Below are 27,750 nucleotides of genomic sequence, written 5' to 3'. Positions count from 1 at the left end.
CAGCGTGGTCTGTAGATTACCTGCAGTGGAATTACCGTAGGGGTGGAGGGGGCGGGGAAATGCGTATTCCTGGGTCCTGCCCCACAGCTGTGGCATCACCGGCCTGCATTCCACCACCGCTCGTGCCCCCAGCATTACCACGTGCTGTCTCATTTCAAACTCCTACCGACCCCTGACCGAGACACTGTAGTCTCCAAGAGCTAAGACTCAGAAAAGTCCATCTTCTCTGTGTGGGTGGTTCCGTATCCACAGTGGCGAGTATCAAAGCGGGATGTGACTTGGCTTGAGGCTTTTGGTTCGAAGTGAAGGACTCTTGCCATCTTGGGTAGCGGTGTCTCAGGGCCAAAAGCTGTCATTCTCCACCGTGACGGGTTCACCGCAGGCCTGTCCCTGCCCTCGTGCTTCCACATATGCCCTGCTTCACAGAATAGGGAACAGAGACCGCGATCTCACAACCCAGCCAGCAAGTCTGCCACGTTGTCAAAGCAGGGGCCACAACCCACAGCACATCTGACTGTAAATTCTGTGCCAGGAGGGCAGGGGGCTGAGGGGAAGAAAATGGATGATTCCCCCCAGAACTAGGAGAAATGTGGACCTCTCTGGTTTCAGCCCAGAGGCCTGCCCTGCTTCTGGGCAAGTCGCCTCTACTCCTGAGCCTTGGGCTAGTCGTCAATATGGGACAGGGTTGGCAACAGTCAGTGGTTTCCAGTGGCACCTCCCTCACCCTCACTTCTTCATGGCCCCAATAAAATCTTATTTAATATGTACAGAGAGACAAAACTGGAGGTGCCAGGAGTGGCTCAGAGCTTTCCAGGAGGCAGCCTGGGACACCTCATGTCGCATTAGCATGCATCATCTGGGTGCTTCCTCTGCTCACCCCACCCCTAGACGTGACAGGTGGCTACAGCCTAGGTTTGAGGTCTGGCACCTTGGGCTCAGACTGGGCCCCACCACTTTCCAGCTTTGTGACCCTGGCAAATTGTTCCCCTTCTTTGAGTCTCAGTTTCTTCTCTGCAAAGTGGGGGGAATAGTACTTGAGTTGAGGTGAGGATAAAATGAACTGGTGCACACAGATTGCTTAGCACCATGCCTTGCAGGTAGAAGATGTGGTGAGTTTTGTTTTCCTTTGACAGGATAAGACCTACCACATGAGAAATTAACCAGCATGGCCGAGACTTCCCAGGGCCCTAAAAATACCATGTGAATGAGTGAGTGGTGTGGACGCTGAGGCCTGCATATTTGCGGGTCTGTGTATTTCAGCAAAATGTTGAGCCCATGAAGGGGGTGAGCTCTTCTAAGAGGGGAAACTCCCTGGGGGGTGAGGGGCAGGGTTTCGATCAAGATTCCCAAGTGGGAGTCACGGGGTAGGAACGCAAAGCAGCCTGGCGGGGCTCACCCCAGAGCAGAGGCCGGGCTGGTGTGAGTAGCCACTTGCCTCTGTGGACCCGGCTATCTTGGGGCAGGGCCCAGCCCCATACCAGAGGCCTGAGGATGGGGCCAGATCAGAGCAGTGGGCTTCAGGCCCAAGGGGGTGCCTAGCGGCTCGTGGCAAGAGGTCAGGGAAGGAAAGATTGGGACACTGCAGGGAGGGGCCTGCTGGAACCTCCTGTGCCCACGGTGCCACGGGGTGGGGACTGTGAGTATGAGAGAGTGAGTGGCTCTGAGGAGGGGATGTTTTCCATCTCAGTGGGGCTATTTCTGGCTCTGCTTCTGCAGTCACTGTGGAAACTGCACGTGCCCGGTTCAGTGCAGAAACATGACGAGTTTTTCAAGGGTGATGTGCACTAACCAGCCGGCCGGGAAGCTGCCGCCACCGCTGGCAGGGTGTGTGTGTGTCTGCCCGCCTCTCCCCTCCCCATCTCCTTCTCTCTCGGTCTGGGCCGCCTTTCTCCTGGAGCTGTATTCAGGGGAGACGTGTTCCTTGCAGCGTGATAGGTAGACAGAATAAGGAACTTTAGAGGCTGTCCGCCTCATCTCTGTGCATGCATGTGCTCAGTCGTGTCCGACTCTTTGCAACCCTGCGCACTCTAGCCCACTAGGCTCCTCTGTCCATGGGATTCTTCAGGCAAGAATACTGGAGGGGGTACTGGAGTGGGTTGCCGTTTCCTCTTGGATCGGAACCACGTTTCCTGCAGCTCCTGCATTGTCAGGTGGACTCTTTGCCACTGAGCCACCCTGGGAAGCCCGTGTCCTCATCCTAGGACCTGTGGATACATCACTCTACCTGGCAAAGAGGAATTAAGATTTCGCAGGGAAATATAACTGCTAATTAGCTGCATTTTGGGTAGGGAGATTATCCTGGCTTCCCTGGTGGCTCAGACAGTAAAGAATCTGCCTGCAATGTGGGAGAACCCAGGTTCGATCCTTGGGTCAGAAAGATCCCCTGGAGAAGGGAAATGCTGCCCACTCCACTATTCTTGCCTGGAAAATTTCATGGGCAGAGGAGCCTGGTGGGCACAGTCCATGGGGTTGCAGAGAGTCGGACACGACTGAGTGACTAACACACACACTCCACCTGAGCCCAGTGCTATCACAAAGGGATTTAAGTGTGGAACGGGAAACCAGAGACTCAGTGTCAGGGATGTGATGGGAGGAAGGCTCCACTGCCCTGGCTGGCTTTGAGGATGGAGGAGGGGGCTGTGATACCAGGAGTATAGGCAGACCCCAGAAGCTGGAAAGGGTGAGCAAGTGGACTCTCCCAAGAAGCTCCAAAAGAAACAGAGCCTGATAGTACCTTGACTGTAGCCCAGTGGTCCATTTTGGGCTTGTGACCTCCAGAACTGGAAGAGTATACATTTGCGCTTTTTAAGCCCCTGATGGGTGTGTGTTACAGTGGCCGCAGGCAGTGACCCAGGAGGCTGATGGAGCCTATCATGGGGAAAGGTCCTCAGAGAGGAAAGCTGCAGGCATGATCTTTTGTTTTCTTGGGGTCTGATCATTGCCTGTTGCCTTACTCTGGACACAGGTCCCCTCTGACTAGCTTGCTCTCTGAGGGGAAAGTGACTGTCCCCTCAGTAAGCACCCAGCTCTTCAGACCCCAGAGTAAGGTGTCCTGCAACTGGCCTGTGCAGATGCCCATCTGTTCAGTCCAGAATGCCACCCCCATGTCCCTCCATAAGCCCTCCAGTTCCTGAAGGCCCCCTATCCTGTCTTCTCTAACTGACTTCTCCTTCCTTTGACATTAGTGCCACTCGTGGGGCTTTCCTCGTGGCTCAGATGGTAAAGAATCCGTAAGCAATGCAGGAAACCCAAGTTCAATCCCTGGGTCAGGAAGATCCCCTGGAGATGGAAATGGCAACCCACTCCAGTATTCTTGCCTGGAGAATTCCAAGGACAGAGGGGCCTGGCAGGCTACAGTCCATGAGGTTGCAAAGAGTCAGACACAGCTGAGCAACTAACACAGTTTAGAATTATGTCACTCACTTGAGGACCTTGCATTGTCTGTTTTCACCACCAGCAGGCTGCTGCCCCTCCCACACTCTACCCTCCCCTCTCCCCGCCACCCGCCACGCTCCCCAACGGCCACAGGCCTAGGGCATTGCTAGAACCTAGGTGAAGAATAAGTGACTTCTAGCCTAGTTTCATTGTTATGTGGCAGCTTGGATGGGAGGGGAGTTTGGGGGAGAATGGATCCATGTGTATGTGTGGCCGAGACCTTTTGCTGTTTACCTGAAACTATCAGAAACTATCACAGCAGTGTTCATCAGCTATACTCCAATACAAAATAAAAAGTTTTGAAAAAAAAAGAGAATGAGTGACTTCTGCCTGTTGAAATCAGTTGTGCCCCCTACTAGTAGAAGCTGTGTTCTGTGCCGTGTGCTGAAAGGGCCCAGACTTGAACACAGGATGCCTGGGGTTTGGTCCTGGTTGTGGTGCCCGGGACCTTCGGCCCTGGCCAGATCACTTCCCTCCTTCCTCACAGATGGGCTGCAGGTAAACAGGGCTGGTGTGAAAGCCTCTGACAACACTGCTGTCTCAGTGAGTGTGGCGATCAGTGTTGCTTTTCTGTCCCAGGCAGAATCCAGCAGGTATAGCTCCCCTCCCCATTGTGGCATCTGTCTCCACCCTGCCTGGAGCCCTTCTCCACTAGATTTAGACACTTCCTGCACTCCTGGCCCTGGGGGAGCCCACACAAAACATAGAGAACCAGGGTCGGGATGTAGGTGAGGCGAGTGAGGTGCCCAGGGTGCAAAATTTCCAGAGATCCTCACCTTCAGCATCAGGCGAATGAGGCAGGGACAGCTAACCCCATCCTCCCTTAATGGACAAGGAAACTGAGGCTTCGCTCAAGGGCACATGGGGGCTGGTGGTAGAGCTGGGACCAGAACGGAAGTCTCTCACTTTCAGCTCCAGGGCAGGTCCACTCTGCTTCCAATTAAATGCACCAGCGAGTGGCTGAATGACTTTATTACTCCAGCACCTATCTATGGAGAACTTATTTTGTGTTAATAGGATGCTAGGGTCTGGGCTTCAGCTTGGGACCAAGACAAACAGTCTGGTCCTTCCGTGAGAATGTATATTCTGTGAGGAAAGAATAATAAGTTAGGTCTTTAATTACCACGGTAATGAATGCTACGCAGGGACTGAGCGGCAGTTGTGAGCTGCGGATGGTTGTACAGATTGCGTACTGCACAACTGCGCATAGCAGTGCTTCCATGGGGCCTCCAATAGGGAGTTTACAGTATAATTTGGAAGACCGGACCAGTGCTTAAAGCACCAGTGCAAGATCATGGATGACGAGTGGGAACAGCAGGCTGGAAGCAGGGACCAGAAGTGCAGCACTTGTCCCTTCTTCCCCAGGGCTCTGGGCCTTTTCTCCCACCTTGTTTGATAATCAGATCACATGCAGTCAGGCCCTCACTGGGAGTCTCAGGGGAGGAGCCCTGCATCCAGAGCGCCTGGAAGACCAGGATTGAGGCATTGCCCGATCTTGAGGGGCAGAGATTCTGTTGTCCTGGACAGGGTTCAAAGGCATGGAGGCCTGTGATAGCAGGTGGGATTGGAATCTTCAGAAATAAAGGTTTCTCTGCTTGGAAGAGTTGTCTGACCAGCCCTCAGCATCATCTGTTTTCTAGAATAGTGGGCCTGGAAGGGGCCTGGCTTCTAGAAATTCGGTGTCTCCCTCCCACCAGCGTCCTGCGTGGCCTTGTACTCCACACATCCTTTGGATGTGTCCACATGTGTGAAGGAAGCACATGGAAGAGCATGCCGCTGGGTGTTGCTTTTCTAAGCTGTCCTGGCTGTCTGTCGGGCAAGGCCAGCTCCCGGGCAGCCGTGCTGTGACATCCTAGGGTCCAGTGCCACTCCTTTCCCACACGAGTTGGGGAACTTTAACCATCTCCTCACCTCTCTGAGCCTCAGTTTATCTGTTAGATGAGAGTGAGAAAGACCCATCTCACCAAACTGTCAAATTCAAAAGGAAGAACCGATGTGTGCAAGGGTCCATATAAACCAGGGGTTTATATGGACCCAGAAATTGCCACCCAGTGAGGCCTTTCCTTCAAGAATCAGAGGACCATATACTGTATTTCCAGAGTGAGAGATCCATCCTGCCTTACAGGACGCTGAGAAAGGCACATGGTTTTCTCTGCTTGTTTTCCTTTAACTGGGAAGAGTTATTCTGACTAGTAAATAAATCAACTCCTTGGTAGGGAGCTGAAACAGAAGGGGACCTCAGAGGCGGACCTATTCTAATCTTTGACAGAGGGGAAACTGGGGGCTTGGGGGGAACATGGCTTCTCCTTGGTCACATGGCCAGTTAAAGGCAGAGCTGAGGTCCTGCCCACCTCCTGTGCACCCCACACCCTCCCCTATATTCTGTGAGTTTAGCTGTTTAAAGAATGGGTAGGTAGACTCAGCCTGGCAGAGAACAAGAGGGTGGCCCCCGTGAGGAGCAAGAGGACTAGAAAGTGGGCACAGTCTGGACAGGAGTGCTCAGGCTGGGCAGGAGGGAGGCAACAGCATGGACAGTCTCGGTTCTGAGTAGCCAGAGGCGGAACACCCTTTCGAGTCTCCTCCTCCTGGAAGCGCCCCAAAGCCTCAGCCCAACTCCAGGTTCCCAGGATGTGCAGCCGCCACAAAGGCAAGCCTTAGGCTGTCCAGGTCTGGGGCTGCAGCATAGACGGAGGTATTGGGGACCCTGGGAAAGCCCTTTGGTCTCGGTGGACCCTGGGCCTGCTGGTTTGGCAGAGTCACCTGTTGCTTGTCCTGGAAAGTGAGTTCCTGAATATAATGATGTCAGGGGCAACACCCTGGAAGGCAGGCCAGTAGGGGTTGTTTACTGGCTGTTTCTCATCACTCATTCACTCTGCACACCGAGCGCTGTGCTAACAAGCACGGAGGTACACAGACGGTACACGTTGTTCTTGCCCTAAAGGCACTCGCTGTCTGCGGGGAAGACGGACTTACAGGAAGATAATATCACAGCGTAATGGGATCAGTGTTGCACCACAGCTCTGGGTGGAGAGTCAGTGGCAAGAGAGGAAGAGGTTCCAGTCCAGTGCCTGGCTGTTGGAAGGGCTAAGGGAAAAGGAGGCATTGCCAGGGCTGAGCTTTCAAAGGATGGGTGGGAGTGTGCCTGGCGGAGAGGGGAGGGAGGACCTTCCTGAACAGAATTTGGAGCCTGGGTAGAAGGTGGCATGTCCAGGTATTAGGTAGCTGAAGGGCAAGGAGTGAGCAAGAGTGTCATGTGATGAGTGAGGCTGGAAGGTCATGGTCACCGTGGAGAAGAGGGTCTGACACTTTCTTAAGGAATCTGGATTTCTAAGGGTGGTCAGCAAGCATCAGAAGTGGTTACGGCACACCGTGATACCCACTAACTCTGCAGTGTAGGAACACCACTCTGCATGGCATGGAGAGTAGAGCCAGGGGCGGTGGGTTCACAGGAGCCCAGGGCCTTGAGAGACTCTTACAAAGCGAATTCACTGGGAACCTGGGGAAAATCGGGGGTGCGGAAAAGGAAGAAGTCAGCCATGGCTCCTGGACTTCTCAGGAGGCCTCGTGGGGTCCCTGTGCTGCGGTTCAGGGTCCCGTCCAGGGCGATGGACTGCTTACCTGGGACTCAGCAGTGGAACTAGGGCTGGGCTGGAGCTGTGAGCCCATGGAGGTCCTGACTGACGGCTTGTCCACTGGTTGCCTCAAGAGGAACATGTGGATGCTGTAGAGCTGTTGATTCATCTTCACCAGCACACCTACACCCAGGGGCGGTCAAGTGAGAGAACTCAAGAGTATATCTTCTCATTCATTCTCATGAATGATGCTCAGAGCTCTGTGTGTGATACAAAGATGAATCACACACATTCTAGTCCTGTCCCCAAAGGTCGTGTGGTTTGTGTGTGATGCTGACAAGCATTTGTATCAGTATTAATATTCCACAAACACAGGGGAGAAAAGGGAAAGGCCACAGGAAAGGGACCACGTGCTGTAAATGAGAAGTCATTTCTGGCCAGAGAGGGAAGGGCATGGAGGGCTTCGTGGAGGAGGTGGCATATGAGCTAGGCTCACTTGGGTGATTGTGGTTGAATTTGGCCACAGTGAAATGGAGAAGAGCATTTCAGACAGACAGAGCTGTACAGAAACAGACAAACTGTGAGCATAATAGTTTGGCTGGAGCAGGGGTTGTCTGGGAGAGCGCGGATGTCAGGGGCAACTAGGCTATTAGTGGAGGAGATCCCAAGTATAGACTTTATAGGAAGAACCACTGAGAACTTTGGGACAGGAAAGGGCATGGTAAGAGCTGAGTGTTGGGACAATTTATGACCTTACGGAGAGGGTGACAGTTCAGAAGCTGCAGTGTATTGGTCCAGAGGAGGGGATGATCACTGAGGTCTTTACAGGGTGATGGAAAAAGAGGATTCTATCCGTATTTATTGACTTTCATTGAGGCTTTAGGCTGGGCATTGTTCTAAGCTCTTTATGTGGATAAACTGAGCCTCCCCTTAGTCCAGCAGGTGCTACAGTTTTTCCTGTTTTACACATTAGTTCACTGAGACTCAGAGATGTTAGGTAAGTAACCTATCTCTAGGAAGATCACACAGCGAGGATGTGGAGGAGACAGAGATTCGAACTTGGGGCCTGTCCTCTTAAATTCCACCTTAGAAATAGCTTCCCAAGGGGACGGAGCCAATGAAAGGTGGCCGAGCTGGGGCTGAGACAGGTCCTCCCACCTGTCACACCCCCAGCCAGGTGGGGGTCTCTGGCTCTGAGGGCTGACCCTGGCGCTCCCCATCCCTCTGCTGGGGGCAGGGCGGAGCCTGGGCTTGGGTGTTGTTTGGTTCACCGATTCGAAACAGCCTGCGTATATAGGTGGTGACAAGGTAAGGAACTGATGCAATGGAAACTTTCTATGGAAAAAGGTACCCGCTCTAACAGCCGCAAAGTCCAAAAAAAGGAAGAACAGCAGAGCAGACCCAGAGGGCTCTGTAGCAAACAGCTTCCTTTGGCACAGCCTTTCTGTTGGCCTGAGCTCCTGAGCTGGTGGGGGGAGGGGATCAGCAGCACTGGGCTGATGGAGAGCTAGACCAGCAGCTCGGCCCCATCCCTGGAGGGTCTGGGGTCATCAGGCTTCCCCTCGTAGCTCAGTGGGCAGCCATGTGAATGCAGAAAGCAATAATTCCTCCAAACACACACCCTGCTTTTCATTCTGCCCCAAGGGCCTTGATTGTGATGCCTCCCCACTGTGGGCCCGTGGTTGGGGTGTCACAGTCCCCAGGTCTCCCAGGGCCTCAACCTGCTTTTTTTTTTCCCTCCTGTGCCATCCCTGTCAATAAGTTGCCATAGTCTTGGAATCTGAAATCATCTTAACTTAGCACACAAAATCACTGTCAATATAAGTAAAGCTAAAAGATCAGTAATAACCGAAAGAGGAAGAAGCGAAGGTCACTTTTTGGAAAGTTTATTCAGTTCTTACACCCACCCGGGCTATGCACTATTGCTCCCGTTTTAGAGATGAGAAGACTAAGACTTGAAATGTTAAGTGACCTGCCTCAAGCCACACAGCAACAGAGACCAGTGGTGCCTGGTTCTAGTCTAACACCAAAGCCTAGGGCTCTCTTTCAGCTGTGCAGGACTGTCCGCATGCCTGCCTGTGTTTCCTCAGCTGTCAGATGGGGTAGCATCAGTGTGACAGTAAGGTGATAGGACTAACGCTGGCCCATGGTAGGCATTTAACAAACGCGAGTTTCCTTCCCCCTCCCTTTTTTCTGTCTCTGCAGACTAGAGGTATTGATGAGCCTTCCAGGTGGGGAGAAGGTGGGAAACAGCCCAAGTGTGGGGCTCCTTGGGAGAAAGGGTGGTCATCACTGATTTTCTGGCCCAGCTTCCCTACTAGTTGGAGAATACCCTGTGGCAGGGGCCAGTCCTTCTTCACCTTTGCACCCTAGGGTCTAGCCCAGTGACAGGGAGCGTCTTGTCCAAGGTGGCTGGATGCGGTTGGCCCTCGAGTGTGGACCAGTCCAATGGGCTGTCTATTGTACCCAGCTGCAGGAGACTTCCGGTGAAAGAGGGCCTCCACTAGGTGTGGCCTGGTATGGCAGGAAACGAGCCCTTTACCCCTCTACCCCTGGCAGCTCTCAACACCCCAGCCTCACGTGCAGTCCCTGGGGTTTCATCTGCACCTCCTCTTCCGCCGCACTTTGTTCTCCTAGACTCCTGGGCTGAGGGTCCTCCACATGCATTCAGTGTCTCTCTCTCCCCATTCCCTGCAGTGTCTGAAAACCCTGAGTGTTTCTCCTGCCTAATCCCCGTATAGTTTGTGGGACCAGATAGTCTCACCTATCACTAAACGGACTCCATTACCCTGCACTTGAAGTTCCTCTTTCTCTATCCCCAATACAAGTGGAAATATATCACCGTCCTCTATTTTTATAAACTCTGCTTTTACTGGGAAACATTTCCCAGGTCTTCTCAAAGGATGTCCTGTCTGTCTCAAAGGCTCTGAGCTCCCCTGCCTTTCTTTCTGCCCATTTTCCTTGTTTGCGGTCACCTCATTACTCCATGAGAGAGAGAATCTGCTTCTTGTCTGGAGAATGGGGTCAGGAGCCAGGAAGGATCCAGGGGTGGCCCAGTGTATGTGGCATTGTTCTCAGACTGGAAAGCATGCATTTGAAGCAAAGGTGTGCATCTCAGCAAAGGGAGCTGCGCCTGAAGTCTGTCAGCCTAAAGCCTGAAGCCTGACCACAGGGAAGGAGGCAGGAAACCTTGCGGAGCCGATCTCAAAACAGGATCCAGAACGAGGAAAGGTGGCCAACAGGGAGGATGGCTTGGAAGGTCTCCCACTGTAACTGAAGAAGAGCACAGGCGTTAACCGAGTGCCTCTCGTAAGCTGGGTCCACGCTAGATCTCTCACACTTTGTCTCATCCAATCCTCACAACAAACATTGGGAGGGGTGATGCTCTTCACTTTTTCACTCACGAGGAAAGAGGCTCAGAGAGGTTAAGTAATTTAGCCGAGGTTGCACAGCTATTAGTGAGTGAAACCAGGGTCTGTCTGAAACCAAGCTCCCCTGAGATTTTCCTGTGCTACTTCTCTGATGTTAGGTAAATGAGGCAGTAATTCTCTCCATTTCCCCTCCCAATTGCTAAGTAGCCCCTCATGATCTCCCAAGATTATTCCACGGGATTCTGCATGTGTGTCCCAGTGTCCTGGATTTTGGGGTTTTCTTATTGATTTACAGACCGCCATAACAGAAATAAAAATAACAACGATCCATCCCGCAGTTCCCTGCCCCAAGCAGATCAGACTCAGCTTATCCATGTGCCGGCCCTCTCTGCAGATTCACAGTGGAGGACAGGCTGTGTGTCAGGAGGGCAGCCGTGGCCTCAGAGCTGGCCTTGTCCATTTCCTCTGGGATCGGGGTGTGAGGCCCCTTGCTGGAATCCCAGGCCCCCAGGCTTTCCTGCCAGCCCTCAGAAAGTGGCTTTGTTGTGCTCTAGTGAGGCTGGCCCCTGTGGGCATCTGGGGTTTTTCTTTAACTCTTCATCAGCTGAACTTCCCCTGCAGGGACGCACCTCCAGTGCCCAGGCCGGATGTGGGGCGCCTTCCACCTGCCAGCAGAGGCTATGCTCTGATGCTTTGGTTCCACAAGGAGGGTGGGGAGGGGAGAGGATGGGCCTCCCTCCTTGTGGTTTTTGGGTGGGGCTGGCAGAAGAGCTGGCCCTGGTCGTTCCTGCCCTGGGTGGATGCCACCTTGCAGATGGGCCCCTCTTGCCCTAGGAAGACCTGCCCTGTTCAGCTGCTTTCTAAAAGGAAGACAGTTTTATATCATCTTTAAATTACAATTTTTTAAATTCTAAAAGCCATATGTGATTTAAAAAAAAAAAAGGAAAAGAGTATAGGAATGTGTAAGGAAAAAAATGCATGGTCTGAGCCCCATTCATGCAGTCTCACCCCTAGGATGTGCTGACAACTTCATCCTGCAGGCCCTCTGTAGCATGAACAGCTACACAGATACACGTGTGTCTGTGATGCTGCTTTCCCCCTTTTTGCACACACACCATTGGTGCAGTCATAAAGAATCTGCCTGACGATGCCAGAGACACAGGAGATGCAGGTTCAGTCCCTGGGTAGGGAAGATCCCCTGGAGTGGGAAACGGCAACCAGCTCCAGTGTTCCCATCTGGAAAATTCAGTGGACAAAGGAGCCTGGCGAACTGCAGTCCATGGGGTCGCAAAGAGTCAGACATGACTGAGCACGCACACACACACGCATTGAGGGAAAGTGTGTGTCGCAGCTAAGTGTGTAGGCTCTGGAGTGAGACAGGAACCAAGGTTCACCACCTGTCAGGTCTCTTTTCCTCATTAAGTCTCACATGGAAAGTGGGACCAGCGATAGTGCCTTCCATCCAGCAGGCTGTGAGTATTGGAGGTCACCCAATACTCAACACATTAAGGCACGATGAATTTCTGTTATCAGTCAGAGTGTGTATTTATTTTTAATTAAGAAAAAATATTGTCCCATTATTATACCATTGGGTGGATTTATCATCATTTACTTATTAGACCAACTCCTTGCTGACGGATATTAAGGTCGTCTCCATACTCACCGATAAAAATGCCGCCATCGTGTGTGCATCTCTGTCAGATGATTTGTGTGTGTTTGTGTGTGTGCACTTGTGAAGCTGCTGGATCAACATAAATTGTGATCACTGCTTTTCTCCAAGACTGGGTGGTAGCAGTCATTTTCCTCTTTGCCAGTCAAATGGGCGAATGGTGATATTGACTTTTAATGTATATCTTTTGGTTATTAATGAGGCCAAGAATCTTTGCGTATATTTATTACACATTTTAATTTCTTGAATAATGACCTGTTTATTTCCTCTCTCCATTTCACTAGCTGTTCATCTTATTGTTTTATGGGTGCTTTTTACATATTATAGATATTGACCCTGTTTTATGTATGTTGCGGACATTTATCTGTCATTTACTTGGTAACCGTCAGCAGGGTCCTCTGTCATATGTAGTGCTTAATGTTTGTGTGTGTAGTCAGTTTTGTTCATCTCTTCCTTTAAGAGCACTGAGATCTGCTTCAGGCTTTGAATGTTATTCTCCAGCACTAAATTATGCAAATATTCTAATAGTTCTGGTGTTTTCATGGATTTGCTTATATATTTTGTTGCTGTCTTTCATTCTGTCGTAACTGTGGTGCATGTACTCTATTTAACATAGAATCCTCCATCCTCGCTCAGCTGTATCCCACTTTATCGTCACCCCTTTTATTTTGCCTGCATGTTTCGTTCCTGCTCATCTGCCCTGGCCCGACCCTCAGTGCCTCCCAAGGCAGAGACCTTTTCTGTTTCGTTCACTGCTGCATATGCAGTGCCAGAATGGTGCCTAACACAGAGTAGGCACTAAGTAAATGTTTGTCAAACGAATAGACAACCAGCCAGTTGTCACCGTTATCTTATTTAAATACTCCATTCTTTCTCACTAATTTGGAATTCCTTCTTTGGTAGCCTTTCCTGTTTCTTCGACTGTTATTGGCCTTTCCAGATTGTCTCCCTCTTCTTTAGGTATACAATTTATAATTTTCTAAAAAGTCATCAGTTTTTGAATTCATGGACATCAAATTATGCATAGAAACTTAAAATAATTTATCTTAAATTCCCTTAAGTTTAAAGCCATGTTAATATACGTGTTAATAGTGTCTTTCTCAGTGCTTATTTGTGATTTTACTGTTCACTGCTAGTCAGATTAGCCTGTGGTTTGTCCGTGTTGTTTGTCTCAGAGAACCAATTTCTTTCATTGTGGTTGCTGTACTTTTCTCATTCATTCATTTTTGCTTTCAACTTTATTCATTTCTTCCTTCTAGGTTATTTTGCTTTATTTTATTATTTTTCAGCTTCTTGGATTAGATGCTCGATTCCTTCCGTTTCAGTCTTCCTTCTATCGTGAAAGCATTTAAGGTTTAAATGCAGCTTTGGTTACATTCCACAGGTTTTTTAAGTAGGATTCTCAATCTTGTATGTTTATAAATATTCTGCGCTTTCAGTTTTGCTCTCCTCTTTGACTCAGATTTAGTTAGCAAAGCGCTGTGAAGTTGTCCTGTGTAATTTGCTTTTTTATTTGCTACTTGTTAGCTTCTCATTCTAAGGTATTGAGAACTGACTTTGTGATACCTATGTTGGAATTTGAGATTTTCTTGTAGTCTAGTACAAGAACATTTAAGAAAACGATGTTTTGCTTCTTGAGTGTATATGAAGCTAAGCTTACTATCTGCTAATCCTCTGTATTTTTCTTATATAAGGTTACTTGTACCGTCAAATCTTGAGTCATGAGCTTGTTTTGCTTTGGTTTTGTTCTGCCTTCTCTTTGTAATGCTAAGAACGTGTTATTTTATATACTTTATGGTTCTGTTGTCCAGGGTGAAGGTGAAGGTTCAGGAGTTTTGTTTCTTCTTGGAGAAAGACTCATTAGCAATATAAAATGCCCCATTTTATTCTAACATATTTGCATTTCTGTCAGATATCAATACTGACTTACCTGCATTCTTTTTGTTGCTCTTTTTTTGCTGTTTCTTTGATTTCAATCTTTATTAATTTGTATAAATAGCATACGGCCAGATTTTTTTCCCCTACATAATCTCTTGTCTTAAAGTAATTTAATTTGTTTACATTCTTGTATTTATGATGTTTCTTCCTACTTTATATCTTTTGTTTATTATACTTTTCCTTTCTTGTGTTCTTTTCCCTTTACCAACTCTTGCTGGATTAATTGAATTTATCCCCCCTCCCCCACGGTGGTTTAAAAAGGTCTGTATCTTATCTTCCTTCTAGAAATGGTTCAGTTCAATTCAGTTCAGTTCAGTCGCTCAGTCGTGTCCGACTCTCTGCGACCCCATGAATCACAGCACTCTAGGCCTCCCTGTCCATCACCAACTCCCGGAGTTCACTCAGACTCGCATCCATCAAGTCGGTGATGCCATCCAGCCATCTCATCCTCTGTCGTCCCCTTCTCCTCCTGCCCCCAATCCCTCCCAGGTTACCCTTAAATAAAAAACTAAAACCCGTGTTTCTATGTCAATGTCAGGAATTCAGTGTTGTCTAGTTTCCAACAAGATGAGACCAATATTACCCACATTTGTTTAGATTCGACTGTACATTTTTCTACTCTTACTGTTCATCATTGTTTCCTGCATATCCTGCCCTGACCTTTCTTGAATTACTTATTCTGATACAGTTTTTATTTTGTTGGAGTAATTCCTTGAGTAATTTTTTTTTTTAAAGAAAAGATAAGTGGGTGGCATGCTATTTTTAGTGCTTCTCTGTTTGGCTTTGAGACTCGGCTGAGAAACAGTTCTCAGGGTTGTAACTGCTTCCCCTCGATCTCTGTAGTCTTGGCTCTGTTGCCCTCTAGCAGTTAATGATGTAGATGTCAAGGCCAAAGCCAAGTTGATTCTCAAACTTCGTATAGACGCTGTTGGAGAGGAAGCTGAGTTCATCACTCACTGGGTAAGGGGGAACTTCTCTTCTATAGCGTCTTGGCATGTCTGGAGGAAAGAGGCAAGATTGGGATTTGTTGACGGTTGGAAGTCTCTAAAACAGGTATGTCAACGTAGGGCTTGGCTAGGATCGTGTAAGGAATACACTACAGCAGTCTCAGACCGGTGGAAACAGTGAGGAGGAATGTTGAGATGAGGCAAGGAATCAGAGGAGAGCTGATGGAGCCTTCAGCACGCTTCTGCAATGAACAGTCAGTCCATCTGCCAGGGCTGGAGTCTCGTGGAGGTAAATCATGCTCACGGAGGCAGTAAGGTGTCTGGGCTGGTGGTTTCTGTCCCCTGCCCTGTGCCCCGACTTTGGTGTTTCTGGCAACTGGAAGCATTCACTCATTATCGTTGGCTCTCAGGAATCCCATCCTTCCCGCCCTGCCCTGGCTCCACTGCCTCTGTGCCAGTTTCCTGGGTGTTCAGCAGGGGGGCCTTCCCTTGTCCATGTTGGGTGAGACCGACTGAGCTCTGATTAGATTCTCTGTCCTTCCTGCTCATCCACTTTTCCTCAGGCTTGCTGGCCAGCTGATGCTGCCATGAACCTGCTCTTTCTTGTACATGTCTCTCTTCATTTCAGTGGTGTTTGGGGGAGAGGAGGTGGATGGATGAGCCAGGTCTGCGCTACAGAACCTCAGGTGTGTGTAACATTCCCGGTGACCCCGATGCAGGTGCGTCCACCTCTCCCACGGGTCACCAGAGGCCAGAGTGGCATTGAGGTGACGCTGAATGAGACAGAGGAGAGCTGTGGCTCAGCCCTCCCACCTCACCCCATCTTCTCCTCCAGCCACACCCTTGGGCCTGACCGCATTACCTCACTGACTAAAACAGTTCAGTGACCTCACTCCCCTACAAGATCAAGGCCAGACTATCACCTACACCAAGGTCTTTCCCTCCCAACTCTCCCCTCATGAGTTATCACTGCCCCTCACCTCTAACCAGAGGGACAGAGTGCAATTTCTTGAACGTTCGGTCAGTTTGGGGGCGCGCCCTTTGTTTGAAACGCCCTCTCTCTCCCACATTCCACGTCGTCAGAACTGACTGCTCCTTCCTGTACACCTTTACCGCGTAGCAGCTTAGAACCAGGGATGCTATAATGCGTCCCTTTGACTTCTTGCCCCTCCCACGTCCTTACCCCCAGCTGTGATCCCCTTGAAGGGAGGGACCGAATCTTTTCTGTCTTTAATCTCCAGGATCTGCTACCCAGCCTGGCCCCAAATAGGCGCTGAATGCACATCAGTTAAATGAATGAACAGCCACATTAGGTTCTAAAGAGAACCGTTCTATGCTGACTGTGTGTGATACACCATGCCAGTCCCAGGGGTAGGGGAACGAGTCAGATGGCCCGTCCCAGGTGCATGCTGTGTGTGTGTGTGTGTGTGTGTGTGTGTTTACACGCGCATGCACACTCAGTTGCTCCGTACTGTCCCACTCTTTGACTCCACGGACTATAGTCTGCCAAGCTCCTCTGTCCATGGGATTTTTCAGGCAAGAATACTGGAGTGGGTTGACGTGCCACCCTCCAGGGGGTCTTCCTGACCCAGGGATTGAACCTACATCTCCTGTGACTCCTGCATTGGCAGGCAGGTTCTTTACCACTGTGCTGTCTGGGAAGCCCTACCAAGGCTTTTTAAGACTCCTGGAATCTGTGGGCATAGAGGGTGCCGTTCCATATTCCGAGAGGCCAGCAAATGTGCTGTGGCTATTCTGGGGAGGCAGGGCTTGAGTCCAGTTTGGGGTGAGCTGGCTGAGCTTTCTGAGAAAGGTGGGGAGGATTTGGCCAGGTAGACATGGTTATGGGGAGGAGAGTAGATGTGAGCTGAACCAGGTTCAGAGGTGGGGGAGCCTGGACTGTGTTTACAGGATAACGTGCTCTGAGACCTTGGTGTTTCTATCCTGGGAGGGATAGAGCTAGCTCTTTTTATTAATAATTTGAGATCTATTGGAGGGCATGAGGTCGGATCTGGGGATGGTAGAAAAATGTGAAGCCGTGAAAAGTTTAGATGACTTGGACAACAGAATCAGGAAAGGCTAGACAGGAGCCCCAGCACAAGTTCCATTGCACTGCCGTGTCGTGGTGTGATGCTGCTCTGGAGTGCCGGATGGGGCGGGCTGGATTTGAGAGCAGTGGGTAAAGCAGGGAGGGGGCAGCAGAGGGGCTTCGGTTAGCTGTGCTTTCATACGAATCAGCAGTAGGATGTAGCTGCCAAAGCGTGAGCTACCCCAAAGCTGTGTCAATAAAAACATGGTGCCCGGAAGAAGGAAGGTGGCAGTGCCCCAGACCTGCATGCAGGTTACCTCAGACCTAGATTACTAGAATAACGAAATAGTATCCATAGTACGACATGGACTGAGCCACGCGCCAGGCATTGGTCCAGACCTTTCAGGTGTATGGAATCATTAAACCCCTGGGAGGCACTTGTCATTCTTAGCCCCTCTTATCAGGCACAGCAAGGCTCAGCAACGTTGCAAAGCAGAGGTAACGAGGAGAAGGCCTTAAGTAGAACCCAGGTATCCCGGCCCTAGGAGCCAGGGTACCCGTTCTCAGTTGCCAGTCCACATTGCCTCCAGCAGGCACACCGGCGTACAGAGTGGTGGTTATTAAAAACTGATGCAGTAAACGTTGCCTCCCTTGGCCCTCAGTGCTCTGTTTTGTTTGGTGATTTGGGGGATACAGTGAGCTCTTATGTCTGTTATTGTGTTTAATTCTCACCCAGGCCCCGCTGTGAGTCACTTTTGCATGTTGTCTTGGTTTTCTCTTGCTGTGTAACAAATTGCCTCCAACCCAGTGGCCAAAGACAAGCCTCCTTTGTAAGCTCGAAGTCCTATCGTTCTGAAGTCCGGCACAGAGTGGCTGGGTTCTCTGCTCAGGGCTGCAGTCAGGGTATTTGTAGCCTGAATTCTCATCTGGAGGCTCAGAGGGAAATTTCGCTTTTCCAGACTCATTCACTTGTTTGAATCCATGTCCTAGGGAGTTGCCGGGGTTCAGCAGGGGGTTGCTCTCAGCTCCAAGAGGCTGCCCTTGGGTCCTTACCAGATGGCCTCCTCCATCTGCAAGTCAGCAAGTGCATGGCGAATCCTTCCCCTGATTCTAAGCCCTATGACTTCCTCTTTTGTGACCAACCAGAGACAATTCTGCTTTTAAAGGATTTTCTCAATTAGGTCAAGCTCATGGAATAATCTCCCTGTTTTAAGGTCAAGTGTGCCTATAACAGAATGTAACTGTAAAAGTAAGATTCATCATATTCACAGTCCTGAGGATCATGCAGGATGTGTTCCCCAGGGAGATGGGAAACCTAAGCACCATCTTAGAATTCTGCCTGCTTGCTGATGAAGAAATAGAGGCTCAGAGAAGTTCGGTGCCTGATACGAGGTAGAACATGGTAGGCACCGGGGCTAACACCATCTCCCCAGGCCACTTGGGAATCTGTCCCTGCCCCAAGACAAGCAGGCTGGGAGGAGCCGGGGGCCTGGGCCATCTGAGACCAGGCGGACATTGTTCTATGTGTAAAGAAGTTGACCTGGCAACTCTTTGATCATGTTTCTTGACCATCCCCTGCAGGATTCGAATCACGAGCCCGGCAGCCTCCAACTAGTTCATGGAGGAGCCTCGAGAGATACTGGCCAGGCGAGCTCTCCCTTGCAGAGGGAAGAACAGAGTGTGAGAGGAGGCAGCTTCCACTGGAGTGGACATGAACGCTGGTTTTCAAAGAGAACAGCGTTTTAGTTTTGGTCATCGCAAGTGGTGCCTTCAACACAGGTAGGAAATGGGTGGTCCTCAAACACCCTTGCTGGGGGCTCCATGTGGTCTTCCTTGCTGAGCTTGCTAGAGTCCTTCCTCTTTATAATGGATGATGGTGATGATGATGGTGGTGACGATGACAAAATGGATGATGGTGGTGATGAGGTTTGATGATGAAGCCTCCCTTGAGCCTCTTTGAAAGCTGGACCTCCTTGGGACTTCCTTGGTCGGGAGTACAAGAGAAACCTTGAAAATCAACACTCTTGCTCCACACACTGTCTCCCCTGAGATGCAGTGCTGTCCCTCCAGCCCCTCAGTTTCCAGTCTGTCCTCAGCAACAACTCCTCTTAAGGGACCACAGCCTCCCTATGTACCAGCCTCACGGTATCTCCTGCTGCCAGAGCTCCACCCACTTCTCTGTGCCCCCCACCCCCCGATGGCTCTTGCCTAAAAAACCCCCTGCCTAGTCAGAGGATCACAACAGAGCAGGGTCTTTCAGGGTCCTCCTGGATGTGGAGAAATGAAAGGATATTGGGTTCCCAGTTTGGCCTGCATATGAGAATCACCTGGAATTTTTAAAGATTCCAATGGCAGGGCCCCACCTTCAGAGAGACTGACTAAATGGCCCTGGGAAAGGCCCCAGCATGGCTAGGCGCTCTCTCTCTCTCTCTCTCTCTCTCTCTCTCTCTCTCTCTCTCTCTCTATCCATTTAATTCATTTTTAGCTCTTCAGGTATGAGTTGTGATTTCAGGTTATAAGTTCAGGCTGTGGTTCAGTTTAGGTGTATACTGTTAGAAGCTCTTTGGGGCAGGAATATAAATCTTTGGATGTTTTGTCTGGCCGTGGAGTACATCAGAATCATCCAGGGACAAGGAGAGGGAGGGAGGGAGTGCCTGGGTTTAAAAAAAAAAAGGGGGGGGGGAAGAAAATAGATTTCTTGGCCCACCCAGACATGCTCTCTGCATCAGGCTCTTGGGGGCTGGGGACACAGGGATCTGTATTTTTATGTTGGTCTAGCCAAGGTCTGGGTGCTTGGGGCCTCTCTCTGGGGCCCCTGGAGATGTCTGTCCTATGTTTGGGTCTGTGGGCTCAGCTGTGAGTCCTAGCCGGTGCTTCCCAGCCTGATGTGCCACGAGCAGTGCTCTTTCTCTTCCTCTAGGCAAAAGTTTTCCCACCTACAGAGAGGAGGATAGGGCCTCTGGCAACCCTGAGAAACAGCTGCCTGAACTGTGAGGGGCCTGGGCCTGGGCCTTTGCATACACCTCAGCAGTGCTTCGTGGACCTCCTAGACCCAGACTATGATCAGGATTCTCCAACAGAGGTGGAAGAATCATCCCCCGGACTCTAAGGAAGGGTGTCCTGGCATGTGAGCCCCAGTTTGAGGGGATATGTAAATGTGGAACTTAATAGTGAAAGCTCTGGATCTTCCCAAGTTCAATCACAGCTTCAGCGTTTACTGGTTTGGGAGGCAGGTCGCTTAGTTTCTGCCTCGTGTTTCTTGCTTGGAAGATAGGAGAGTCGTGGCCCTTGCCACACAGGGCTGCTCGGGAGGTACTGGTGAGGCCCTGGAATGTTCCCAGACGCCTAGCCAGGGCTCCCCAAGATGGGCAGCCCTCCAGCTCACGCAAGCAGGTTGCTGCCACTGCGCCCTCCTCACTGTAGCCCTGTGATGAGTCAGCCAGGCTCTGCCACCTGGCCCCAGTGCCTGAGTTCCTCAGAGAGAGTCAGGGTGAAATTAAGGGCCAATGCTGCACACAGGACCTGGACACATCGCAGACAAGATTTAGTCCTGCAGAAACCCCAGTGAGGCTGGTTCTATTGCCTCTTTTGTACAGATAAGGAAACTGAGCACAGAGAGGTCCAGTAATTTAAAGACAGTCACACGTCTAGCAAGGAGCAGAGCCTCTGGCTACAAAAGGTACAGTACTTTCTTCTCCACTAACCTGCTTCCTGAAGAATGGCAGTAACAGCTTCAAGGCTGACTCCTGCCCCAGGGATATCTGTGTTTTAATAGAAATCAGTAGTACCATAATATGTACGAATGGGGCCCCCTTCCTCGGCATCCTGGGATACCTTGTGGTGCCTTGTTTAGCATTTGTCTCCGTTCATATCCATCGCAGTTAGCTGTACATGGTCTGCTCCACTGGCAGTCTCGGGGCAGGGTCTGGATTTAGGCAGCTTGGTGTACAGTAGATATCTAAACTAAGCTGGAAATAGAAACTTCTGAGGGTTGCAGGCAGAGAGATGGGGACACTGTCGCGGAGAATGCAGACGGAGAATCCTCCCCAGACCTGGCACTAGCCCTCTCCTACTTTACTCTCACAGACTCTTTTTCTGTCCACGGAGTCCCTGCCAGCTGCATGGAAGAATCTTTAGGAGATGGGACTGACCCAGAGGGAAACGAGCTATCAGTTCCAGCGAGAAATCTGGTCCACCCCTTCCCGTGCTCCCTTTGGGGAATACAAGCATATGTGACTGACTAATGGGGCACTGACTCAGTGCTTCTGGAGTGTCCAGGCACACAGGGCCCACTGCTGGCACAGCTTCGCCCAGCCATCAGCGGGGAAGCTAGAATACCTGGCATCTGAGTGAGGTGGAGGGCTCAGGCCCAGGCTGGCAGGGGTGCCAGGCAGGAGCCAACCATGTGCCAGCCTTCAGGGGCCTTGCAGAATCCCTCATGCCAGGGGCAGCGGGGGGTGGCGGGGGGCATGGGGGTTGGTAATTAGCACCATTTGAGGCTTGGAAATGAATATGTTGCATTACATATCTGTGGAGTCGTGGCCCCTCACATTTAGTACAGTCCTGGACTGGGGCTCTCTCCAGAATAAATGTGATTTCTGAATGAGTGATTAGAGGGTGAATCTAATTTGGAAATGGGTATGAAAGCATTTTCTCAGCAGCAAAGCTTTCTGCTAGTAGTTTTCAAGCTTTCAGAGTTTTAGAAGCCATTTAAAAAAGTCAAATCCTGCACGGAATGCCAAGTTAAAGTGGTAGTTTATTAACACCCATTTATTTTCTAAGTTCAGAATTTTAACATCTATTTATTATGAGCATCCATTAACAGAACAATGATTCAGCTTTGATGCATAAAAACATTAGAAGCTCAGGGTCTAGATCAGGCATCAGCAAACTACAGTCTATGGACGTAACGCAGGCTGCTGCCTGATTTGTGCAAATGAAATCTTTTTGGAACACCGCCATGCCATGCGTTTAAACATCACTTACGGGGACTTTCCCACTCTAATGGCAGAGTTGAAGAGTTGTGACAAAGACTGTCTGTCCCACAAAGCCAAAAATATTTACTCTCTGGCCCTGTATGGAAGTTTTCTGGTGTCTGTTGTAGATGGTCGTTGAATCGGTGTATCAGCTGTAACATCCAGGATCTCTGTGTCGTTTTTTGTTTTGTTTGGCTTGGTTGCGCGGTATTAAGAAAGTTCTAAATCATGTCAATAAAACAATGTGAATTGGTAACAGATTTGTAACAGCCGACCGTGCAGCCAGGATGGGCCTTTCGTTTAATGTTATGTGGACATTTGGGGAGGAAGAGACGGGAATTCTGGTTTGCATCACTCACAGTATCAAACATTTGCTTGAATTCCTTCTTACAACACTCAGGAAGCATACAGTCATTTGTGACATCTTCGTGGTAATCCATGTAATCCATTCTCATATCACTGAAAGCTTTAGCATGTACTTGTTTGTGTGGTTTTACAAAGGTGTGTATCATCCTGAATTTCAAAAACAACAACGTAAAGATGCCCAGTAAAGAGCTCCAATCTTTCTAGTTGAAGACACATTTCAATCCTGAAGTTCCAGATCCACCAAGATCCACACAAACCACATTCAGCTGGCCACACCTGTTGTTAAGTGTGCCACTGAACACCTTTGGATGTGCAGGTCCATTTTCCCTAACAGTTTTAACGGATTCAAACTACATTTTTAGGATAAAATTGTCACATGACATTTGAAGAACCTCTGAAACCCCTCTGCAGAACACAATTTGAAAACTGGTCCTTTGGCAAATATTGGTGGTTCTCTTTTCTGTGCTGAAGGACAACGGTGGAGCCAAGGATGCTGAGGGTTGGGGTTGGGAGGCTGAGGAGAAAGTAGTGAAAGATGGCAGAGGACAGAAGCGAGGCGATGCTGTCAATGGCAGAGAGGCTCATGGGGCAGGGGAGGGGCATCAGTAATGGAAAAAGTACTTGGGAAAAGTACTGCTGAAGCTGGGAGGTGTCTCCTAACAATTGATGACCTAAACACAGTTCTCCAGGGCTTCTCTGAAAGCTTCCAGCCATAGGCTTGGAAGAAAAGGTGCAGAAGATTAAAATATGCTCCAAGAAATGTTAGGGGAGTATGTGGAAGGCACATACAAATCACTTCTAATCATCATGCTGAGAACCTTTGAGGCCAGTCAGCAGATCAAGACAGGGAAAGGGAGCAAGGGAGATGAAAAGGGGTGACAGAGGGGTCCTCTGGGTCAGCTCACTAAATCAGTTTATGCAGGAGGCAGACAGAGCCTGCTGGGCTGCCGTCCATGGGGTCGCACAGAGTCGGACACGACTGAAGCGACTTAGCAGCAGTAGCAGCAGACACGTGAACATGGGCGATACTTGCCAGTGACCTGAATGGGGACAGATGTCAAGGCCCCAAGGAGGGGGTGACTGGGGTTGGACAGTGGCTTTGGGCATTCGAGGCAAAGCCCACACAGCCAGGAATAAAACCCAGGAGTCCCGGCTCCCGGGCCCCCTGCCTTCCCTTGGTGGGCGCAGAGAAGGGAGGGGCAGGCTGGTGGCTTTGGGAGGCTGTGGGCTGGAGAAGGCCTCTCAGAGATAAAAAAGCATGAGTTCTTTCTGAGGTTTTGCTGCTCACCCCATAGAAAAAGAACATTTTTAGATTTTAAAAGGATGACCTCATTTTTTTTCTTATTTACATAGCCCTGTTTGTTTATATAGCCCTTTAAAAATAGCCAGCGTGTGCTAAGCTTAGTGCTCTCTCCCACCACCAGCGGCAGAGCCACTGTGTGGGGAGAAACACCTTTTCATCTAAGAGAGGGGCAGCCTTGTTTCCGAGGACAGATGGGAGCAAAACGGGACAGGTAGGAAGTTTCGTGGTTTTTCGTGTCGCTCTTCCAAAATAGCCACATGCCTGCCTCCCACTTCCTGCCTGACTCGACTCAGATCGATTTTCTCCTGCTGAGGACTTGTGTTCCATGAATTCTCAGCTAAGCTTGAAGGGATCCATCAACAAGCAAACAGGCTGGAGCCCAGAGACGTTGAGCTTGGCATTTTGCATCCCAACTCTGCTGCTTCTCAGCTGTGTGACTCTGGGCAAGCTGCTCCACCTCTCTGTGCCCCATCCATGAGATGGGGATAGCACTACCTGCAGTGGCTGTGCAGATTAAGTGAGGGAGTGCATGTGAAAGGCTTAGCCTGAGGCGGGCACGCAGCAACTGTTAATAACCTTCCTAATTAACGACAGCAATTGTGATAGCCATCCCCTCACCTGGACAGTTCATCACAGCAGCCTCCCAGCTGTCTTCCCCTCCTGTTGGCTTGTCTGCTCCAGCCCATCCCTGTGCTGGCCCAGAGTAACACAAAGATGAAGCACCAATCTGACCATGCTGCCTCTTGCTTAAAATCCACCCACAGTTTTCAACCACTATGGCCGGGATCTGCAGAACTTTCTCAAAATGGCCAAATGTAAATCTTTTAAGCTCGGCTGCCCGTACAGCCTTTTGCAGCTACTCATCTTCACCACTGTAGCGCGAAAGCAGCCATGAGCAATGTGTAGAGGAAGGGCGTGCCTGAATTCCAGTAAAACTTCATGGACAAAAGCAGGCAGCAGGCTGGATTTGCCAGCCCCTGACCTACAGGACGAGTCTAACTCCTTAGCTCAGCGTTCCCAGCCCAGCGGTTCCTGTCTTCTCCATCCCTCTTACTCCTCCTCGCCGGCTCTGGTGGAACTCCTCATGCTTGACCCCCTGCACATTCTTTCTGGACTTTCCTCCTCTGCCTCCAGTGTGACCCTCCCTGCTGGCATTAGGAACCTTTGCTCTGGGATCCTGTGGTCCCCTGTCTTCACTTCTACTCTGTTTTTACTGTTAGAGAGGGCGTCCCCAGGCAAGGACTCTGCCTTCCTCCTTCCTATGACACTGCAGTGAAGCTTCGGTCTTTGTAGATGCTCAATAAGCATTTGTGTTTGAACACAAATATCTGTGAGACAGATGGGTACCCTCGGGGAGCTTACGGGCTGGATAGGAAGCTAGAATGTGAGCTGGTGAAAAGCCAACCAGGGTACTGATTACAAATCAGAGGAAGGAGAAGGCATTTGAGTCGGACCTTACAGTGTAGACAAAAGACTATCAGAGGCAGGGAGGTCAGGAAGGCTTTCTGTGCTGGGGAAATGGCAGGAGATCAGACTCAGTTTTGGGTTCAGGGTGGTGGATGGACGGACCAGTAGGGTGAGGGTCTGATCAGGGGCTGGGGTGGGTCGCAAGGGAGTTTGGGCTTTCTCCTGTGAGCCAGAATTTCCCTAAGTGTGATCCACAGCTCTCTCTCTCTACTTGAACAGAATTTCCTGGGCAATTACTTTAAAATGCAGCCTCCGGGATTCTGTCTCAGACTGGAGGCTAGGAGCTGCAGGGGAGTTAGGCCCTGGTCTGTAAGAGGCTGCAACACGTTTTGGGGTGATGGTCATAAACTGATGATCTTCACATGGATATCACCTGCGGGTATCACTGCCAGGCTGAGGAGAGGCCAGCTGGGAACTCTCATCTTCTCCCAAAGCAGAGGAGGACACCCAAGCTCAGAAACAGCAAATGACTTGCCCGAGGTCACACTGCAAATTACTTGCAGATATGGGCCTGACTAGTTTTGGAACATGGCCTGGGGTGATCCTAGAGGTTTCGCAGAGGGAGGAGGACTCATGGGGACTGTCTCCAGTGTCAAGTTGGCGAGAAAGTGCAAGTGTTAGTCACTCAGTTCTGCACCCCTCTATGTGAGCCTGTGCACCAGCCAGGCTCCTCTGCCCATGAAATCCTCCAGGCAAGAATACTGGAGTAGGTACCATTCCCTTCTCTAGAGGATCTTCCTAACACAGGGATTGAACCTGGGTCTCCTGCATTGGAGGCAAATCCTTTACCATCTGAGCTACCAGGGAAGCCCCCAGATGTTGAACAAATGAGGGAATGGGTGGGGCAGGTGGATGGATGGACAATAAGGGGACAGAGGAGAATGGAATTCTGAGGTAGTTCTGATGTTGCAAGCCTGGAGGTTTAGGAGAATGGTCATACCAGAGGCAGAGGAAGAGAAAAGATGAGTTTGGTGCTAAGTATATTGAGTTTGAGAGGCCAGCAGGAGGCCAAGCGAAGATGCTGGCCGCTGGAAATGCAGGGTTGGGGAATTCCAGGAATAGGGTTGGTGTTCTATGCAGTTATGGAAGCTGCTGGTGGGATAAGGTGAGAAATGCCGAGAGAGACAAGTAGGGGATTAAGGACCAAAGCTTGAAGACTGAGCACAAGCATCCAGGAAGAAAAGGCTTGGGTGAAAGAGTCAGAGAAGTGCTCAGAGGGCCAGGGGCAGAGTCAGGATGGGCCAGGACAGACAAAGAAAAGAGAGATTTCAACAGTCAGTCACCTGGGTAGCTCAGCTTGGGCCCCTCTTTAGAATGAAACCAGCCAACCTCAGAGAAACTGTGCCATAGGTAAATAAAAATGTCAACCCAAATGAAACCCAAATCACGAGTTTCTGTTTGCTTGGGATTTGTGCTCCCGGCCAGCGGAGCTGCAGGTATGGGCGAGCGAGTGAATCCTGGGCCCGCCTGTCCCACCTGTCAGGACAAGCCTTGCCCTTTGGGCTCTGCCGGTTCTGGTTGGCATGTTTTTGCTGGGGATCCCTTTGTTGCTCGGAGGCTTCACCTTCCTCTCCTATGCCTAACTGTTCCCCTTCCCTTCCACTTTCCTCTTTATTCATTCGACAGATATTTCTTTGGGGGAATAGAGCTCTGTGCAGAGGATCTTAGCTGAGGCCCCCAACCCCAGTAGGGCCTACCACTCACCCACTAGAGAGCTTCAAGAAACAGAAAGATTCCTGGGCTTGCAGATTCAAGTTGCCTCAAAGCAGGGAGGAGCCAGTCGTGCCTGGGCCCTCACACCCCCGTCTGGGCAGCCTCTGTGTGGCCGCCTCTGTGAATGAGCCATTCTGGATCAGCTCTGCCTGGGCCGGGTTGGGGAAGCACTGAGGCCCGGGTGTCTGGGTGTTTCCCCCATAAGACCCTGTAAGTATAGCATCTGGGCACTCTCCCAGCTGGCCTCCCGGGAGCCTTCAGAGTCTCTCATTTAGCTGATCCTGCATGTGCCCCTAAACTCATCCCCTCCCCCGACTCCTAACACACATACACACTCACACACACTATGCCACAAGGACACCAGGACCTCCGTCACCGGTATCCACCCTAACAGGGGTGTATCATCCTTAAAACCCACCCTGCCTGGACAGAAGTTGCTACGTACTGTTTTAAGAGTCATCAAGTCGTTAAGACACACACAGAGTTGGACATGACTGAGAGACTGAACAAGGACAACAGCAACAACCATTTAAAGTGACAAAACACACAAATGCCTGCCTCTTGCAGGGGGAAAATAGACAAATATGTTGTCACCTTGTCACACACTGTTTTATGAGATATTAACGATACGAATCTATTGTCTATAAAAGAAGTGTAAAGATATTATCTTTTACTTATATACAGTGTGTGGTGACAGTGGCAAGATGGCATCAGGAAAGGAATCAGGTGGTCAGGATGGGCCTGCCTGAGAAGTGGCATCTGAGCAAAGACCTGGGCATGGGCAGAGGAGCCTGGCAGGCTACGGTCCCTGGGCTTCCAAAGGAGTTGGACATGACTTAGAAAGTAAATAACAAACAATAGCGAAGGGGTGAGGGACTGAGCCCTGGGGCATCTGGGGAAGAGTGTTCTGGGCAGAGGTGGGAACCTGCCAGATGGGAACAGCAAGGAGGCCAGTGTGGCTGGA

The 27,750-nt window shown here is 50.3% G+C and overlaps 1 protein-coding gene across 8 annotated transcripts in view; it reads left to right on the top strand.

Moving 5' to 3' along the window:
* The window catches only part of HIVEP3 (HIVEP zinc finger 3), a 544,861-nt gene that overhangs the window by 422,994 nt on the left and 94,117 nt on the right, over positions 1–27,750 (top strand). For 6 of the 8 annotated variants that reach the window (XM_042246556.2, XM_060397829.1, XM_042246552.2 and 3 more), the window contains one exon: positions 18,543–18,740. The exons of the other annotated variants lie outside the window; for them this stretch is intronic. The gene's annotated coding sequence lies outside the window, so the exon portion shown is untranslated. The remainder of the gene's footprint in view (positions 1–18,542; positions 18,741–27,750) is intronic. 8 annotated transcript variants of the gene reach the window in all.

The sequence above is a fragment of the Ovis aries genome, chromosome 1, assembly GCF_016772045.2.
Source record: "Ovis aries strain OAR_USU_Benz2616 breed Rambouillet chromosome 1, ARS-UI_Ramb_v3.0, whole genome shotgun sequence".
NCBI classification, from domain to species: domain Eukaryota; kingdom Metazoa; phylum Chordata; class Mammalia; order Artiodactyla; family Bovidae; genus Ovis; species Ovis aries.
The sequence above is the reverse complement of the archived record's forward strand: the minus strand, read 5'-3'. Positions and strand labels throughout refer to the sequence as shown.